Here is an 18,610-nt window from a genome sequence, read left to right as displayed (position 1 = left end):
CACAAGAATAAAAAATTGTTTTGTTTGACAGAATAAGAGATAAAAGACAAAGAAGAAATGAAACGTATATATATATATATATATATATATATATATATATATTTATTTATTTATATATTTATATCAGAGAAAGAAGGAAGTCTAAAATATTAAAAGAATGTATGCACAATCTCCACTCCCTGGGAGTATTTCAGCACTGATCGATCAAGAACTCAAATTTAGTATTTTGACTTCCCAATCAATACATCTATCACACAAACACAACGTGTGATTGCGTGGTTTGACAAATGAATAGATAGAGGGTAGTATTTTTCAAAGAAGAATATAAAGATATATCTATATATAACATCTAAAGAAGGAAGTCTGGGAAATAAAAAAAGAAATGACATCAAACTAAAGCATATATTTCGGTTTATTGGAAACTGGAAAGGTCACTCTGCAAAGAGTAGCCAACAGAAGAATGAGAAGAGGAATGCTCTGGGGTTTTCCCTTTTTCTAATGCTCTTTCGAACCTTAGTGCAAAATATGCATGTAAGTCTTAAAGAAAGGATTTTTAACTGTGCCACGGACAAACAATCTCAAAATCCAGACACAAATTGACAAGATCTTGGCACAATAAAGCCAAGAAGCAGGAGATCAAATTCATATTTGGGTTACAAAAAATAGGTCTTTTCTGGCAAGTTAAAATGTAATTGTCAAACTTGAGGACATTTTCTGAAAAGATTTGGACACAATACAAAGGATCAAATTGACATTCTGGAAAAAAAAACTTTCAAGAATTTCATGAGAGACACAGTGAAAACACCAAGTCTACTTCAATAACGAGTTGATCTGGATATAAAAAAAGGAAAAATCAACCAACGAAACTGGGAATTTGACCAAAGAGGTTAAAGAAATTATGACATTTAGAATGTTTTCTTGAAGGAGAAGTTTGCCCCAACAAAAAAAATGGATGGAATATTAATAGAGTTCAATCAAAAAAGCATAACATTGAAAATTTCACGAAAATTCAGTTGTACAAGAAGAAAGTTATGAATATTTTGCTCTTTGGATTTTTGGCAAATCAGAAAGCACAGAATGTTTGTTTAGTATTATATCAATTAAAAAAATCACATTTTCACCCACTAATGTAAAATGGTTAAAAACATTTGTTTTCCCATGAATATGTGAAATTGTAAAATATGATTCTTCTTCATACAAAATACATGTACAAAGAAATAGTTGAGTGTTTGACATCAATGACTCTCTCATTTTCATATCATCATTACTTTGATGTTTTACTAAATTTTTTGTGAAATTAATAATGCAAAATCTTAATGTACATGTACATATAGTAACTTCCACATTTCACATCAAACTTTAATTACATTTTTAATTTCACGCTCTACTTACTTTTTTCTTTTGGTCTTTTCATTTATAAAAATTGTTGATGGAGCTTTTAAGTTGGAAAAAAATCAAGTACGCAAAAACAGCCTGAAATGGAAATAGTACAATACTACAATTTCTCTTTCAAACTGCAAAGGGTTTCTTTAGGAATTAGACATCTGTCTTTAGAACAAATATGTGCAAAACAAACAGGCAATAATCTTCATAAAAATGGAAAATATGATTCCAGAGCAGAAATGTTCACAAACAGCTAACAGATGTTTCTTGAATCGACACTACACCAGGTTTCTAAAGGAGAAGTTCACCCTAACAAAATATTTATTGTAAAAATAGTAGAAAAATATTGGCAAAGATTTTACGGAAAATCCATCAAAGGATAAAAATGTTATTAGAATTTTAATAATTTGATTTGACATCATATGCGAGCAGCTTTCCTACCTGTACATGTACATATATATATCATATGGTAAAAAATTAATGAAATGTTATTTTCTCAGAAAATTGAGAATGGTTTTCATTGGACCTTCAGTATATCATTACACAAACATTTCACACCCGCTCCTAAAAAAGAAAATGAAAAATATGTCATCACTAACCATTAAAAAATGAAATGTAGGATTTTAAATATAACATACGGTAATAACATAACAAATCAAAAACTCAACATTGGATTGTCTCGAACCTTCACCAATATTTTTTCTGGTCTTTTTACAACAAACTTTTTGTCAGGGTGAACTACCCCTTTAATCCTACATGCAATATGCAAGCCATATGTTTCAAAACCAGCTCAAACCCGATTTTAATATATCATTTATGTTATTCCTTGTAAAATGTTATTGATCATGCAAACTGTTGTTGACATAACATTTTGCTGGTGAAAATCTGGGAGCCTATTGCACTTTGAACATGAGGGAATTGCTCTAATCACTCTCACTGATTTTTTTAAGTCAAAGACTAGCTCTATGGCCTAGTAGTATTAAAGCTTTCATTGTTCTTGTTATTTATTTGTACAATGTAGCATTGCAGTGATAACCTCTAATGTTTCATCTAATTGAGTGACATTCTTCCTGAATGATAATTCGGTGTGAACCCACACTACTGGCGAAAGAAGACTTTAATAGACTACAATGATCCTAATCATACATGTATGTTAAGTTAAAATCAAAATTTAAAAAAAAAACATGATTGAACTCCAATGAATTGATTGATAGACCTGCCAACCTATGCATTTAGAAAATGAAATTGGGGAAAAAGATAAATCACCTTTATACATATGTATAAAGATAATCCACCCTTTTCCCATTTTTTACCCTGCTATAGGTAAGCAATGACATTTCACCCATCCAATTTAGCCACGATTGGGTTACTAATGATGACAGTAATATATAAAAATTGTTATAAATGTAGCAGGAAACAATATGGACATGAACATGAAAATCCTGTCCCACGGGTTTCACCGGTAAAGAGGTGCTCAAGAGACCTTGCCTGGCATGGATGTTGACAGGGGGGGAGGGGGGAGGCAGTCCCGGCCCAATGGTACAATTGACAGGTGAAGTTTTAGAAGCTCTATGTTTTATTTGTCACCTTTCACTGCATCCAATAACACTGATGAACAGCTTGCAAACAATTAGCAAACAGTTATCTGCGATAGTTAAGCACACCTGTTACCAATATTGACCTTCACCAAACTAAATAGACATAATACTCTTGGGCCTATCTTCTATAGGGCAAATAAAAAAAAAAAACAGGGAAAATATCACACGGGTCCCTGGAAACTAAAAAAAAAAAAAGTCCCCATTCATTACAATGTTAAACCTTATCCAATACTGCAGCTTTAGGCAGGAAGTTGTAAAAAGTAGCCCCCCCAAAAAAAATTCAAAATAATAATACTAAATAAATTAAAAATCATCATTATTTTTTTGTTGTTGCTTATAGCCTAATCAGTACTCACTCTTTGTACAAACAGAAACTTCAGATAAAGTTTGAGGATATCACTAAAGTAAACTGAATGCATGAAAACATCCCAGGTGTTTCCCCCCTTATACTAATAGCAAGGCTGGAAATAAGAATTCAAAAGGGCAAGGCCATTTTTTTTACTAGGGCACTTAAAGGAAAAGCAACAAGGCGATGCTCGATTTAGAGGCATTCATGACCATTAGAAAAGTGTATCAATAGTCAAATGAACTTTTCAATGGGACACATGCACTGGATTAGCACAGGGCACAAAGGCATCGGGCAAAAAAGGCACTTATTTTGGCTCCAAGTCTAAAGTTACAAATATTTTGAAGGGCAATCTGAGGGCATCAGAGACCATTGCCTTGGGTGGCATTCGATCAATTTGACCCCTGGCTGAAGTGCTCAGAATTATTCCAATTCTAATCCACTAAAATAGTTCAAGTACATGTCAATCAGGAAACTTGCATCGAATGATAAAATATCAGAACATGAAATTTAAATTATGATTTTTTTTTTACTGCTATCAAATTATTGGGGAAATTAGAGACTATGAAATATATGTTGCTTACATATTTTCAGAAAAAAAAATCAGGTATACCTTAGTTCAAGCTTTCCTCCAAAACGTAATGTAATTCTAAGACTTCAATGTCATCCAGCCCATCATCACTGCATACAGACCATAACCAATGTTCATACCACAGAAATCTGTAAAACAAAATTAGACCCAATTCATGAATAAATGATATTCATTATAATATATAGTCATTAATTCTTTCTGTCCTTCCTCTAAAAAGTTTTTTTCTTGTTGAATTACATGTATATTTGATAGTACTGTATCTAAAATCAAAACAAATAAGTAAATTCCCAAGGGCAATCTCAATTAGTTCACCAACTATTTACAATGATTTTTTATGACCATTTACTTGCACACAATCGCAAATGTCACCAAGAAAATTGCATGACCAATTTTAAAAAGCCCCTATATCAAAAAGGATTCAATATTCAACAAAAAAGTATTGAAAAATAATGAAAAAATATGGTAGAATTCTGGCAACCCTACTAACTAATCTATAGATGAAGTTGATTTATCAAGCCGCGTATGACCAAAGGCAGAATTACCACTTCTAAATGTTCACAGGAGATATCTTTATTTATAGTATAGCCTTGTCATTTTTTGAAATCATTTCTTGAATTTTATTTTAAGGTATCTTCACTTTTTCTCTTCTTTATGTACACCATTTCACAACACTTATTAATAAATAATAATACTTGAAATTGTTACAGCGCATAGCCATAGCACTCTAAAAGACTGTCTAAAATCTGGTGAAGTTTTTTTTATAAATGTAGTATTAAAGAATTATAAATGTCTCACATATTCTATTTTTAGGAGAAAAATGGGTGGAGTAATTTTGTAAAAATGGAATGATTATTCGATGAGATCAGAGTTCTCTTCATTCAAAAATGGAAAATTCAACAAAAGTTTTCTGGATAATCACTAAATATTTATGCCGTATCCATGTAACTAGGAAGCCTTATATGGAAATGATGATATGTAATTCATGTTTACCCATTAAGCTCTTAAAATAGCCTCATCACACAATAAGATGACATGCATCATGGAATCTTGTCAATTCTATTCATGTATTTTAAAGCTGCACTACCGGTTTGGCTTGACTACAATATATCTACTGAATAAGCTCATTAAAGTATCAGTATTAAATAAGAACTATTATATCCCTTGCTTAAAGCCTTAAGATTGTTGTATTGAGAGTGTAAACAAGGAGAAAAAGAATAGTTTTACTACGATGTTTGCTGCGATATAGTTCATTTCCTTGCTGACGTCACGCATAGTCCATTTTTCCCTAGGAAAAAAGTGAACTATACGTTTTTTGACCCCCCCTACCTCGAGATAAGCGAGGTGTGCGGCGCGATGCGAGCAGAGCGCTGCTCAGCCAAACGGAACTCTCCACTGCATGCCACGAGAAACTTTCGGCGAGCTGCACTAAGCAGGTGCGCTCACTGAACAGACGATCCATACGGCAAGACTTATCATTTTCTCAATTTCTCGACGATTGTTCTATATCAACTTATTAAAAATCGTTTCGCTGTAAAATGGAATGAGTGGAAGGGATATAAAACAAATATACAATGACCCATTCTCGGAACTGGCTAAAACTATTCGCACTCAGGAACATCACATAGTACTATTCTCCCTCGCGCCGATGGCCCTCGGGAGAATAGTACTATGTGATGTTTCTTCGATGGGAATAGTCATAGCCAGATCCTCGAGTGTCATTGTGTATTTGTATACTATAAATGTATACTAGTCTCTCTTTTTTGTTGTAAAGCCGCTTGCAGGCATGCCACTTTTTTAGCCTATCACATGTCCTTTCTATTTTACATGACCCATCTGAAAGGAGAAAGAAAAGAGTGCCATAGAAGGACTACAGGCCATTATCCAACTCAAATGTGCGAAAATGAGAGTCACTTCAACAGAAACGGAAATCGAACCGACTGTCAATCTTCCAGCAGGCAGTCGCATGCAGGCCAGCTCACCGTGCCTGTGCTATCTACATGTACTCTGCACCCGGCCCTTAGGAACCAGTGTAATACTTTATCCCTAAATAGTTTTTTTTCTGTTTTTTCTTTTATTTTGTGTGTGTTTATAAATATGGAACTTTAAACTAATGCATTGCTGGTGTTTCCATTTCTTTTCCATTCAAATCTTACAAAAGTTTAGTAAGACCTGAAAATAGGCTTTGCTACCTAATATTGATTTAAAATTGTGTATTCATTTTATACACACAATTACAAATAATGTCATAAGTCAAAATTACATAACTTTTTAGAATAAAATAAAGTTGGTTATTAATTTTGCTCATGATTTTTTTTTGTGTGTAAAAACATTTCACAAGCAGTCAATAGGAAAAAATATCACAGCAAAATATTGATATATATGACCTACATGTACTTTTCTGGCATACAAAATCTATATAGGCCTATGCAAAATATTAATAGGAAGAAAAAAATAATAACACCACAAAGGGAAGGTACTAAAACCAATAAATTGGCACTAAAATTCTAATGTTGAAAACAAAATGGTCACAAGTTTTGAAAGTTGAGTACAGTAGTCATCTATGCTTTAAAGGTAAATGCTAGTTTTGGTAACGATATCAAAATGAGTTCGTACAGAATCCAATGAAATGACCACCAAAGTGTCTGTTTGTATAAATAAAATGCATGTGCCAAAGGATTCTGGAAGAAATTGTGTAATTGCTGAGAAATCAGCAAATAAGCACAGGATTCGGGTAGAGCGTCGGGCCCGACGCTCTATTGTCCCACGTACGTTTATCTGTGTTGGGGATCTTCGGTGTGAACATTTTTCAGCGTAGATTTCAAGATTCACAAAGTTCAGTTAATGTAACTGTACCAGATCTAGATCCTCGATGATATACACTGTACTGACAATTAAGCCTTGTTTTACAGACTTTCTCATGAAATCAGTGTTTACTGCAACTACTGGAATATCTCTTTAATATTGAAAATAAATTCCCAAATCTATAATGTACAGTACAAGTACAGGTTCGGATCCAGAGTCAGGCTTTTACGGGTGCCAATTTATTCATTCTAAACATGCAGTGCAGCTTTGAGACAACTGGGAGAAGTAGGCACAATGGCGAACAGGTACTAATCTTTAGGATACAGACCATTTTAATAAAATCATCAATATTTAAACATAAAATATATTGATATATAACTTCTCTGTGTCTCAGATGGAGTTTATCTCTTACACAGAAATTTTATTTTAAAAATACAATAAAAATGTGCAGTAGACCAGGTCATCTACGTAATCTTGAAAATCAGACGGTTTTTGGCATGAATGACAAGGGTTTGAGCTCTGAGACTAGACTACATGTATTGCATAGGCAACTATAATAGGATACAAAGTTTATCAAACTTCTGCGGAGGGAAAAGGGGATTACCCTTTTGTAATCTAGCATGCTTGCTTATTCTTCTTTCATAATTGTCGAATTTCGCTTATTTATTCAAGAAAATACTTTTTATTTGTTTTTTTCTAGTAGCATGAGATATTATTCATATTTTGTAATACACATAGGCAGCATGAGTTGTATGGACAAAGATAAAAAGCAGAAACAATAAATTTAATTCATATATACAGATAGAGCCTAATTCCTTTGCAGTATTCTGTTACTGTACCTATTGTTTATGCATACACTATTCATTTATACCCTAAAAAAAGCATTGTGTTCTTGCAAACATACATGACACAAGGTCTTGACTAGGTGACACCACATTTGCTCCGGCGACATTTGCTCTGGAGGGTTAGAGTTAAGATTGCAATAAATTTTTTGGTTCAAAATAATGTAAAAATAATTATTAGGATTTAGTTTTGGAGGTTAGATTTTATGTTTGCTTCAACCCCCACAGAAATTTTCAAGCTTGCGGCAAGCGTGCGACTACATGTAGCTTGCGCAAGCTTGCGGCTAGCTTAATAAGCGTGTACAGTAATATGCGTGCAGACTAATAGTTAAGCGATCTTTTAACAAGCAGGGACTGTTCGCTAGCATGCACTCGCTTATTGAGCGAGCGTCCTGCTAGTCGCATGCTAGTTACTAGCAAGCGGCACGCTTAAATTTCTGTAGGGGAATGTGCATATTTTCCATCAGATCAATTGTCGTCGGAGCAAACGTCATGGAACCCTGGACAAATATTGAATCATACCCCTCTCAAAATGCTGATGACAATGGCATCTTTGTTGTAAACTGTTAATGGGTTTTTTCCATACCCTACCACTAGTTCAATTTGGCCCCTTTTCAAAAGAAAAAAAATTGAAAATCCATATTTTATTGATTGAAACAGAAATACTCTGATTTTTTTTTGCCTGATTGATCTTAGGCCCGGCAGCCACTGTGCAGTGCCAGATCAACATAGCTCTATCCCTTGTATCGCTGAACACCAGAGTAGCAGCAACTCCCAGCTATGAACGTCTTTTTGTCTGACATGGCGGGGTTTGAACTCCCGACCTCCCGGTTGAGAGACGGATGCTCTACCAATAGAGCCAACACCCATTTTGACAGGGCAGCTCCAATATCCAAAGCTCAACAACAGGTGGACTCACAAAATTCACATAATTCCTCCCCCCCTTTTCAAACCATACCTTTTCAGCATTTTGTGTTTTGGAAGACGTAATTTGTTTATATGACTGATGATACATTGATTAAACGTGACTGTACATGGAGTTAGCATTCAACATCTCTGAAATCAATTTTTCTTGAAATTCTTGATTAGAAAGTATTGATCAATTCAGTACGACCCAAATGTATCCTGCCGTCTAACTGTAGACACCAGCAACAATCTGATAGACGACTACAACACAATGCCCAATGATGAACTTTTGAAAACCACCAGATTAAGCTCGATCACAGGACCAATGGTTTGTGACCGATTAACCAGTCATGTAGTCTTTCTGATTAAAGGGGAAATCAACCAGGATTTCGAATTGATCATGACAGAATTTATGGGTGAATGAAAGGTTATTTTTCACATGGAATGATGATGCAGTAAATAGAAAACACCATTCATTAGCCTGTAAAATATGACACGATATTGCACATCAAGTTTTGTGCATATGCCAATGTATGGGAAATTTTGGAGATTTGGGCGCTTTGTGCAATATGCTCTGCTACTACACAGGTAAAGGATTCGTGCAGACCTACACACTGATAAAATGCCCTAATGTACACTGTACATAGACTATCAATTCACATTATTGACTCTTTACTCCGTGGTTTTAAAGTACAAATTTGTTCCATAGAACTGGCAAATTCAAGCTCTTGAAATAAATCACTAACGAGCTGATATGCTTGACCTGTCCCACTTGAACTTCGCATGAGTTGCCAAACAAAATAGTGAATCTATTTTCAGAGAAAAGGACAATATTTGCATTCTTAAATTCTATGGAAGCATTGCAGTGGTCTACACTTCACAAACAAAAGAAATCACAGTTTGGCTTTTGTTGTAGAATGGTGATACATGTGTATGTCTAGGTGTATGACTGCAGGAGGGGTTTCATAATGTAGATGTATGTAATTGCATAATCAAATCATAGGTCACAAATCACAATTTTGTTGTCTTTATCAAAGCCGTGTCAGTACAAGAACACCCTGTACACCACACTTTTGTGCAAAACACCCTTTTATAGCATGAAAAGTGCATTGCAAAAGGGCGTTTCTACACGAATGCTGAGTGAGAAAATGTCTTGCTGAGGGCGTTCTTGCACCAACACGATGACATACCATGCATGGAGAAGGGGTTTCGCAGATAAATTGTTATTTCTTGAAAAATAGGGTACAAATAGCCTTATCAAATCAAGGTGAAATTAATTCTCAGAATTATATCGTGTTTGTTACACAGCCCATGCTGAGAAAGGCAAATTTCATATACGTCATGTAAACGGAATAAATGTCGAAACCCTTCTTTTTATCAGCCAGAATCGTAGGTTTCAATCCATTTGCCCAGTCAACGTCTCTTTTTTTCATGAGAATAGAAATCTGTGTTAAACCCGCAAGGTCTTGGTCATACATGTATGCGAAAATGCTCTCCTTTCCTGACTGAGTCCCTGCCTTTGCTTGGTTTTCATCAAGAAGGGCAGTGAATTTCTACTGTTGCTTATACATGTAAGATTGTCCAGGGTTCTGCAACACAAAGGTTAGAAATTAATCGTACACTTGATTTTCATGACTGATTGTACATTGCAGTCAATGGAATCAAATCAATCATAGAAAAATGTTCTACGATCATTGCTATGCTTTGTGTTTACGGGCCTTTCACCATGGCAGTTTTATAAATTAACATAGCCCAACCTCACGAGTAGGAATATTTTGTTTGATTGCAGGCATAGAAAGAAAATACATTCGCAAAATTCTCTCAAGCATATGTTGAACTAGTCCAGATTGGACGTTTATGTATGGAAGCTGTCTTTCCCAAAGCTAACATACATGTAGAGGGCCTCCCGATTACCAATCCCTAACCCAGTGCCAATCCTAGGTGACGGGGGACAGTCTGAATGGCCTGTATGTTAGCTTTGGAAAAGAGAGCTGCCATACATCAATGTCCAATCTCAGGAGTGATTCATGAACATTTTTGCCAGACAAGTTGTCAGATCTGACAACTTACCTGGATTTTGATTGGCATTGTTACTATGTTACTATGGTAGCTGTCAGATAAATCAAGACTTATCAGATAAAACATCTGACAAGTCCTTTCATGAGAATGAAAACATTTCCCTGGGCTTGTTGAACTCGCCTTTTTTTTCAGGATAAACACATGCACATGTGCCCCTTTTGCACTGCAGTGTTCAACCCAGCTCCAAGATTCAACACTCAAGCTGAGTCACTCAGTACTGTGTAAACATGGCACTACTATCCTTTCTTTGCCTTGGGTGGGATGATAAAACTTGACCCTGATATCAAAGTGATGTAAATTTGCACTCATTTTATCTTGCTAGGTAATCAATGACCGACCACAGTCATTAAGTTAGAGTTGAAGTTGAAATAGGTCTATCGATAATATTCAAAGATACCACTTTTGTAAAGATACGATTTTAAAACGTACATGTATATCAATCATCTAGAAATTGGCCTGCCCCCCCCCCACAAAAAAGTTACTGTCTACAGCCTACAAATATGTTACAACTTACAATAGTAGAAAATGTATGAAACATGGTATATCTGTATCTTTTAAAAATTGACGGAACATTGTTTTTCCTCTTGATTCAATAGCATATTCCACACCATGATAATTTCGAAGATTTATTTCTCTATTGAAAATTTGTAAAAAAATACACGTGTACTATTTAAACAACAATTATTGAGCAACGTATGAATTCAAAGTTTCCTCTTGTGAGCAGGGGCAGTGCCAAAATATATTTTGATGGGGGGAGGGGGGGGGAGGTGACCAAAAGGTGATGCATAATTGCATATCTAGGGGTAATAGTAAAGTTACACAGCCTGGATTTTTCCTTTTCATACTCTTCTTTCTTTCTATCTTTCTTTTTGTTTCTCTCTCTCTCTCTTTCTTTCTTCCTTCCTTCCTTTCTTTCTTTGTTCCCATTTTCCCAGTCATTTATTATTTCTCCTCCTTTTTTCTCTACTTATAGGGATGGTTGACTGCCCCCTCCCCCCTGCAACCCCTGCTTGTAAGACGGCCCTAAAGAAAGAGAAAAAAATCCCCTACGATTGGCATGTTACCAAACACCAATCCAATCAATATTGACCCACAGTGAAGCTGGTTTCATTTCCACTTCGCCAAATTCTTTCACTACCCTAATTCATCTATTTCTTTAACACTGAGCATTTTCACACACGAGCAATTTACAAAGATGATTAGTTTGCAATACAGTTGTGTTCATGCTTGTTTTCTTTGTTAGTCAAAAGTAAATGTCTTTTTAAAAGTGGAAAATGCAGAAAGGGGTCCATTTTGAATCACTAAAAAAAAATCTTGAACTAACTAGAGATCTATTTGTAATAACACCAGTGAATGGTTTTCACTTACATTGGGTACATATCTTTAATATTATTTATGACTTTCATTAAAAAAATAAGACAAGTTATACACAGTTATACACAGAATACATGTACATCCCATTCTGCCAAAGCACATTTTCTGACAAAAAACAAATATAATCATCCAGGCTTGAATTCATTCTTCAGTTAGCTTATAAATGTACATTTAAACTCAATGATAACAACTTTATGCTTTGGTCATGTTCAAATTGAATTTGTAGCTGCTTAATACCGTAAAATTGTTAGAATGAGGCAGATGTTAGTACTACTAGACAGCAGGCCATGACAGGCCCTTTAATTGCAAAGAATATCGGTCGAGAATCTCCTACAAACCGACAGCCGTCTGTCACTTCAACAAATTAATGCTGTTTTAATGCCGGATCATTGCACGCAAATGTTTAGGCATGAAATCAAACACGCATGAAACCACATTAATTTCATCACATTCATCTCTTTTAAATAATAATTTTTGTTCCCTTTTTTGGAGTTCAGTCTCAGTCATATGGAAAGAAAGGTTCACGTGGCAAGCACCAAAATCATAGTCTGTAGGCGCAGACCTTGATTGAAAGATTTAGTGACTAGTGGGTCTTGAAAACGAGACTACCACAAATATAACTGGGCATTGTGACATGCCCCTGTTATCCAAGCTGTGTGGGGAAGTTTGAGAGGTTCTAGGTTCAAGACCTTGTCACGTCCTTCAGATGGCAACGTTAAAGGTCGGTCCCAGACAAAAATAATAATCTGAATGGAACAACTCAGTAAAAACTCAAACACACACCCATCAACGTAAGTGTACAAAAAAAATCAAAAAGAAAAAGGGGGAAAAGAGTAAAAAGAAAAAAAGAGAAAAATTGCACTATTTGAAATCAAAATAAAAATGAAGTGATATTTCAATGTTAAAGCAATGTTCAATTTCCTGAACAGGAAAGTGAGAATATGCATATTGCAACAATAAATAATTAATAACTTCCTTATTCTTTTATCTGAATTCAATCAAATTATTTAGTCACATGGTCAATTTCTCTGTAGAATGCAGTAAACCATTACCACATGTTACAGACAGAATACTAGTAATTGGGGGAGTGTCGTGGTTGAGGGTAGGCCTAACATAAGGTACTTTTTAAGAAGTGATATTTTAAATTGATGTAAAAGCAAATGTCATTTCCCTGAAGAGGAAAGCGTGAATATGCCTATTGTGACAAAAAATTGATAACTTCCTTATTCTTTTATCTGAATTCAATCAAACTTTTCAGTCAAATGGCCAATTTCTCTCTACTCTAGCAGCAGTTAGATATCTAAACCATTAGCAGTTAAAAGATTACTTTAAACTGGAAGGGGGGGGGGTATTTGTCCACTGCCCCCACCCCACATTAAATGTATACATGCATGTAAATTTGATAGCAGTGAGTTTTGCCAGTTAATGAAAAAAGGCATTGTTCAATAAATAAAAAAAAACACATACATTTCCAGGTTTTTCTCCACTTGTCTTTTATTTCTTAAACCATCTTCAGAAAAAATGATAATCTTTTCTTCCAAAAATAATTGAATGCCATAGTCTCCATCACACATAAAACAACATAGTAGGTCTATACTGCAGATAATCCTTATTTTTAAAACATGTCAAATTCCTCACTTTGTGTTTTTCCAATATAGGCCTGTCCATGTATCCGTAGTCATCTGTATCACATCACATCACAGTAGGCGGTTTCAAACCGCCTCGATCACAAGAATCCCCGTTAAATTACGAGAACTTTTTAAGGCTAAAAAATACCCGTTAATTATTCCTGCATTCACACCGCCCCGAAACACATCCTTCGGGATAAGTTCCCGAAGTTACGAGCATGCGCAGTGTGGTCTGATAAGCAGGCAAGGCGGGAGATTCAAAATCTCTAGCCCAGCAGCCACCCACGCCGCCGCGCCCAACGACACGCTGGGATAAAAGTTCCCGTAATTTGCTTTCACATCGCCAAAATACCTGCGACCTTGGAAAAATCCCCACGAAAGTTCTCGTAATTTCACCAAGTACCTACTATTTAGCGGGTATTTTCTTTCGGGGAGATTACGCGTAGTTTGCTTTCACATTACCAAAATACCTGGTATTTTCTGATCGGGGTAAATTTCCCGATCAGAGAATACCTGGAACTGGCGAACTTCGAGGCGGTCTGAAACCACCTACTTTTAATCATGTGTACAGTCCTCTCAGTCTATTTTTAGATGCTCATCACGCCTCGGCAAATAACCAACCGAGCGACCAATGACATTATCACGGCAAAACGTCCTTGCCCAAGAGAAGCAATATTGACAAGGAAGAAGGGCTTTCAAATCTGAGATTCAAATTGGAGACATTGAATGCTGAATCACGGCGGCGAGGGAAATTCCCTCAAGTAGCCAGCAACTGTGAAATATCCATGTAGTTGATTTCCTCCAAGTTGCTTATACATGTACGTCGATTGGGTGGAGAATAAAGGATCGACACGCACCGACACAGCCACGTATAAATCTCAAGCAAATGTCAGTCTTCGGGTGCGTTAACACACAGACAATTTATCAAAATTATAAACAATCAAAATTATGTGCTCTGCATTGTAATTCACAAATGTGGTAACAGCAATTTTTCATCACAGATCCTTGCCTATTTCAAGACACTACACGAGACATCCATGGAGTAACACATGGATACAGAAGTTCAAGGTTCAAGCCTTGGTCACATCTTCCAGATGTTGACTTTAGAAGTCGTTTCCAGGTGTAACTATTCACACAATACATGTACATCTGATTGATACAAGTGTGAGAAAAGTCAATTACACACAAACCAGTGGCGGATCCAGGATTTTTCGAGAAAAAATTTGACAAGCAAAAAAAAAAAAGGTCTTCACTTTCAAAACAGCAATTTACATTACAAATTTTAATTGTGCCTTTCAAAAGCAAGGGGGGCACGGGCCGGCTGTGCCCCCTCCCCCCTTCCTACCACCACCCCCCCTGATTTGCCAGTGGCAATTTTGTGACAGATTTTGACAACTAATATTCAGAAAATAATATCATATTTCACCCTTCGATCTCTCTTTCCTTTTCTCTTTTTTTTGTTGGTCATGAAAAATTTGGAGAGGGGGCAAGAGCCCCCAAGCCCTCATCTGTACGCCTCTGCTTATCTACCCCACTCACAAGTCTCATGAAGGATTATCTTTACAAGTTTTGTAACAACATATGAAAATGATGATATTGTTTTCTTGTTCCAAGGGGGAACTCGTTAACACGTAAAATACATGTAGGTCCTTCTCAGGTGAAAGGGACACAGAACATTTTCGTGTGGGGCACTTTTCTTTGGTAAATAAGAGGGAATGATGTGAGATAGGGCACTTACAAGAAGTCAAGGGGCACTTGCTCACACAAAACGGGTCCTTCTTAAGGGGCACAGAACATATTCGTGAGGGGTACTTTTTTGGGGATAAAAAAGGGCACTGATTCGAGAAGGGCACTTTATACAAGAAGGCAATGCGGCACTTGCTCACACATACATGTACATGTATAACAGTTTCTTCTTTAGATGGAAGGGGCATAGAACACGTTCGTAAGGGGCACTTTTCTTCGGTAAAAAGGGGCACTGATTTGAGAAAGGGTACTTGCTAACACATAAATTGGGTCCTTCTCAGGTGACAAGGGTATAGAACACGTTTTAGAGGGGGCATTTTTGCTAAAAGAAATTGGCACTTATACGAGAAAGGGCACTTGGTAACACCTAAAACGGGTCCTCCTCAGGTGAAAGGAGCACAGTACAAGTTCATGAGGGTGAGGGGGACATTTTTCTTGCGTAAAAAGAATACTTCTTCAGTGCTTCAAAAAGTGGGGGGGGGCATTTCCCCCCACCCCCCAGGATCGCCAGCTTCACCGCCCCTAGAAAATGTGCTTTTTTATATCACCCCATGTATGTATTATGATAATAGAATAATTATCATTTAAATTTTAGGTTCACGAGATTCTTAGAAATCTTGGTTTGTATTTATAATCACTAAACTTTTATGTACATGTAGGCCTACATTTATTTCAAAGACAAAAACTAATTTTTGCTTGAACACAAGTATGCAACTATGTTCATAACATCTTTGAGAACGAAAATTCTTGGATGAAATGGTTGTGTGAACACAACTCAAGAATCAGTTTAACGGTACTGCAAGACCTTTTCTCTATGACTTGGGATTCCCCATGGGGATATTATTTCTTGATGTGTAAAAAAAAATACACTACACATGTGCCTTAATGCCCTTATCATGAATAAGACGGATAGTCAACATTACTGAACAGAATAGGGGATTTCATCGGAAGGAACAAAACTGAGAATACATCTAGCGTAAACCACTCTTCTTTGAATTGCAATTCGTACATGTAGCACTTCATGGATCAATTCATTATCTCAAGCAAATATAGCCTACCGTTCAACAATAGGGGAATCCCACAATGTCAAGTTGGTTTAATATAAACATAAATCCTTATCTAGAATCGTTTCATTGAATGTTGGGTAAAAATCCATACAAGGAAAACGGGATTCCCAGCTCTAGTTTAAGAGGAATTTTCCCAAATCAAATGTTTGAATTTTTTGCTTTAATAAAAAATTATGATATTTTGTGATCTATCTGTCAATGACAATGCCTACAGTGATTATCAGGGCAAGTGGAAATTCAGGATAAATTCCAATTGTGGTAATGATTGCAAAATGAGTTTGTACAGAATCCAATGAAATGACCACTAAAGTGTCTGTTTGTATAAATAAAAAATTTGTGCCAAAGGATTCTGGAAGAAATTGTGTAATTGCTGAGAAATTAGCAAATAAGCACGGGATTTGGGTCAAGCGTCGGGCCGACATTCAAAGCAATAATAATACACTGTCCGACGTGCGCTCATCGGTGTTGGTTAAATTCAGTGTGAACATTTTTCAGCGTAGATTTCAAGATTTCACAAAGTTCAGTTTATGTGACTGTACCAGATCTAGATCCTCTATGGTATAATGACAATTAAGCCTGGTTTTACAGACTTTCTCGTGAAATCAGTGTCTACTGCCACTACTTTCATTTATCTTTAACCTTTGAATGTTCATTAGTGCTTATTGTACAATATTGTGTCTCAACAGATGTAAATTCATCATTAATTTGCAGATCTAGCTCTAGAACTAAATCTGTACTAAAACAATCAAAAATAATTTCAGCATCTGCATCAGAACACGATAATAAGGGCCGCATACCACAAACTTAGCCCTCAGTTATTTCTTGTTGTTACTGACTGCACATAAATCACGATCAAAGGCAAGCAAATAATGATTCAATGTTAAAGTCGCAACAGTGAGTAAAACTCTACAATGAATCACCGACCTTTGTGTTACAAATGATTTTTTTCTCTCTCTCTCCCTCCCTTTACATTGATGAAGTTAAAAACTTGACAGAAAAATTTGAAAAAAATACTTATTTATGAAGGTCGCCACTGGCCAGTGGAGTCAGATGGACACTTGGCAAAATGCCAGAGACAGCCTAGCTACAATACAAATGCAGGTTTTGCTATATGGTCTAGAAAAATGTTGTAGTCTAAATGTATTAATGTAAATAAAGGCTGAACAAACTAAATGAAAACAAAATTTGTTACAAGCACTTAAAGTTAAAAGAAAACTATCGTGTCTTTTCCATGCATCCAATAGATCTAGATCTACAAAGTATTAGGTCAAATCTGGACATCAACCCTTTAATTGCTACTACTAGATTTACATTAAAAAAATGCAATTGGTTGCAAATAATTTCTTTTGCAAAAACTATGTCTGACCATAAAAGAACAAGCCTTTGTTAATGTTAGAACAAATGTAAGCTTCAGTCTCTGTAAATCGTAAAAAAATTTAAAAAATGTGGAAGATGTTAAAAATCATGGAAATTTTTAAATTAATCCCCAGGCACTGAGGCAGAAACGACAGTTATTCCTGTCTAGCCTTCTGATTTTGTAGGCTATTTTGGAAAGACATGCCGTTCACTAGATCATGATCTGGTGAATGATCGGTGGTTAACCATCGCTGGCTGGCCAAAGCCTAAACTTTCAGCCTTCTGCCTGGCTCAGCTCAGCTCAGATTTACGATATTTGAAGGAGGTTGGCTCGGACAGCTCGGCCGTACGTGACTTACCGATGTCGCTTGACTTGGGCTTGGCTATCGTCGAGCTATCTGCACCGACAGGAATTCGAAGACAGTCAAATAAAAGCTCCAATAATGTTCTTCATTTTGACGTCCTAATATTTTATAATATGGTCTGAACAAGGTAGAAAAATACCTCAATATTATTTTTTTAAAAACACGTTCACATGAAATCGTGCTTGTGCGAAATATGAACTGAAGATTTTGGTATTAAATTGGAAATGCGGCCGTACGGCTCGCTGACCAGTGCAACAAGACCGATGAGATGGAGGCCGGTGGTTGAATGATGGAAAATTGCATGCGTTGCTAGCTGAAACTTCGATCTACTCACTCTACGTCATAGTCAGGGATTTCCCCGACCATTCACCTGTGTTAGCTAGTCTACATCCGCAGTCTATAATAAATCGACATGACTGATCATTTTCGAAATTGCGATACTGCATGTGACCCGACTTGATCCGAATGCATGTGAAGCTGTCAGATAAATGAAATGGGAGCCCTTTTCATGTCAAATATATTGATA

General features: G+C 36.1%; 1 protein-coding gene across 2 annotated transcripts in view; it reads right to left on the bottom strand.

The window, feature by feature from the left end:
* The window catches only part of LOC121426467, a 51,552-nt gene extending 33,200 nt beyond the window's left edge, over window positions 1–18,352 (bottom strand). Inside the window, exons 1-2 of one of the 2 annotated variants that reach the window (XM_041622785.1) lie at window positions 18,079–18,352; window positions 3,941–4,047 (exon numbers count right to left, since the gene is read on the bottom strand). The gene's annotated coding sequence lies outside the window, so the exon portion shown is untranslated. The remainder of the gene's footprint in view (window positions 1–3,940; window positions 4,048–18,078) is intronic. The other variant, XM_041622786.1, reaches the window with a different exon arrangement.
* Between the last annotated feature and the right edge of the window lie 258 nt (window positions 18,353–18,610).

This window comes from Lytechinus variegatus, chromosome 13, assembly GCF_018143015.1.
Source record: "Lytechinus variegatus isolate NC3 chromosome 13, Lvar_3.0, whole genome shotgun sequence".
Taxonomy (NCBI): domain Eukaryota; kingdom Metazoa; phylum Echinodermata; class Echinoidea; order Temnopleuroida; family Toxopneustidae; genus Lytechinus; species Lytechinus variegatus.
Note: the sequence above shows the minus strand (reverse complement) of the source record. Positions and strands in the feature narration are given on the sequence as shown.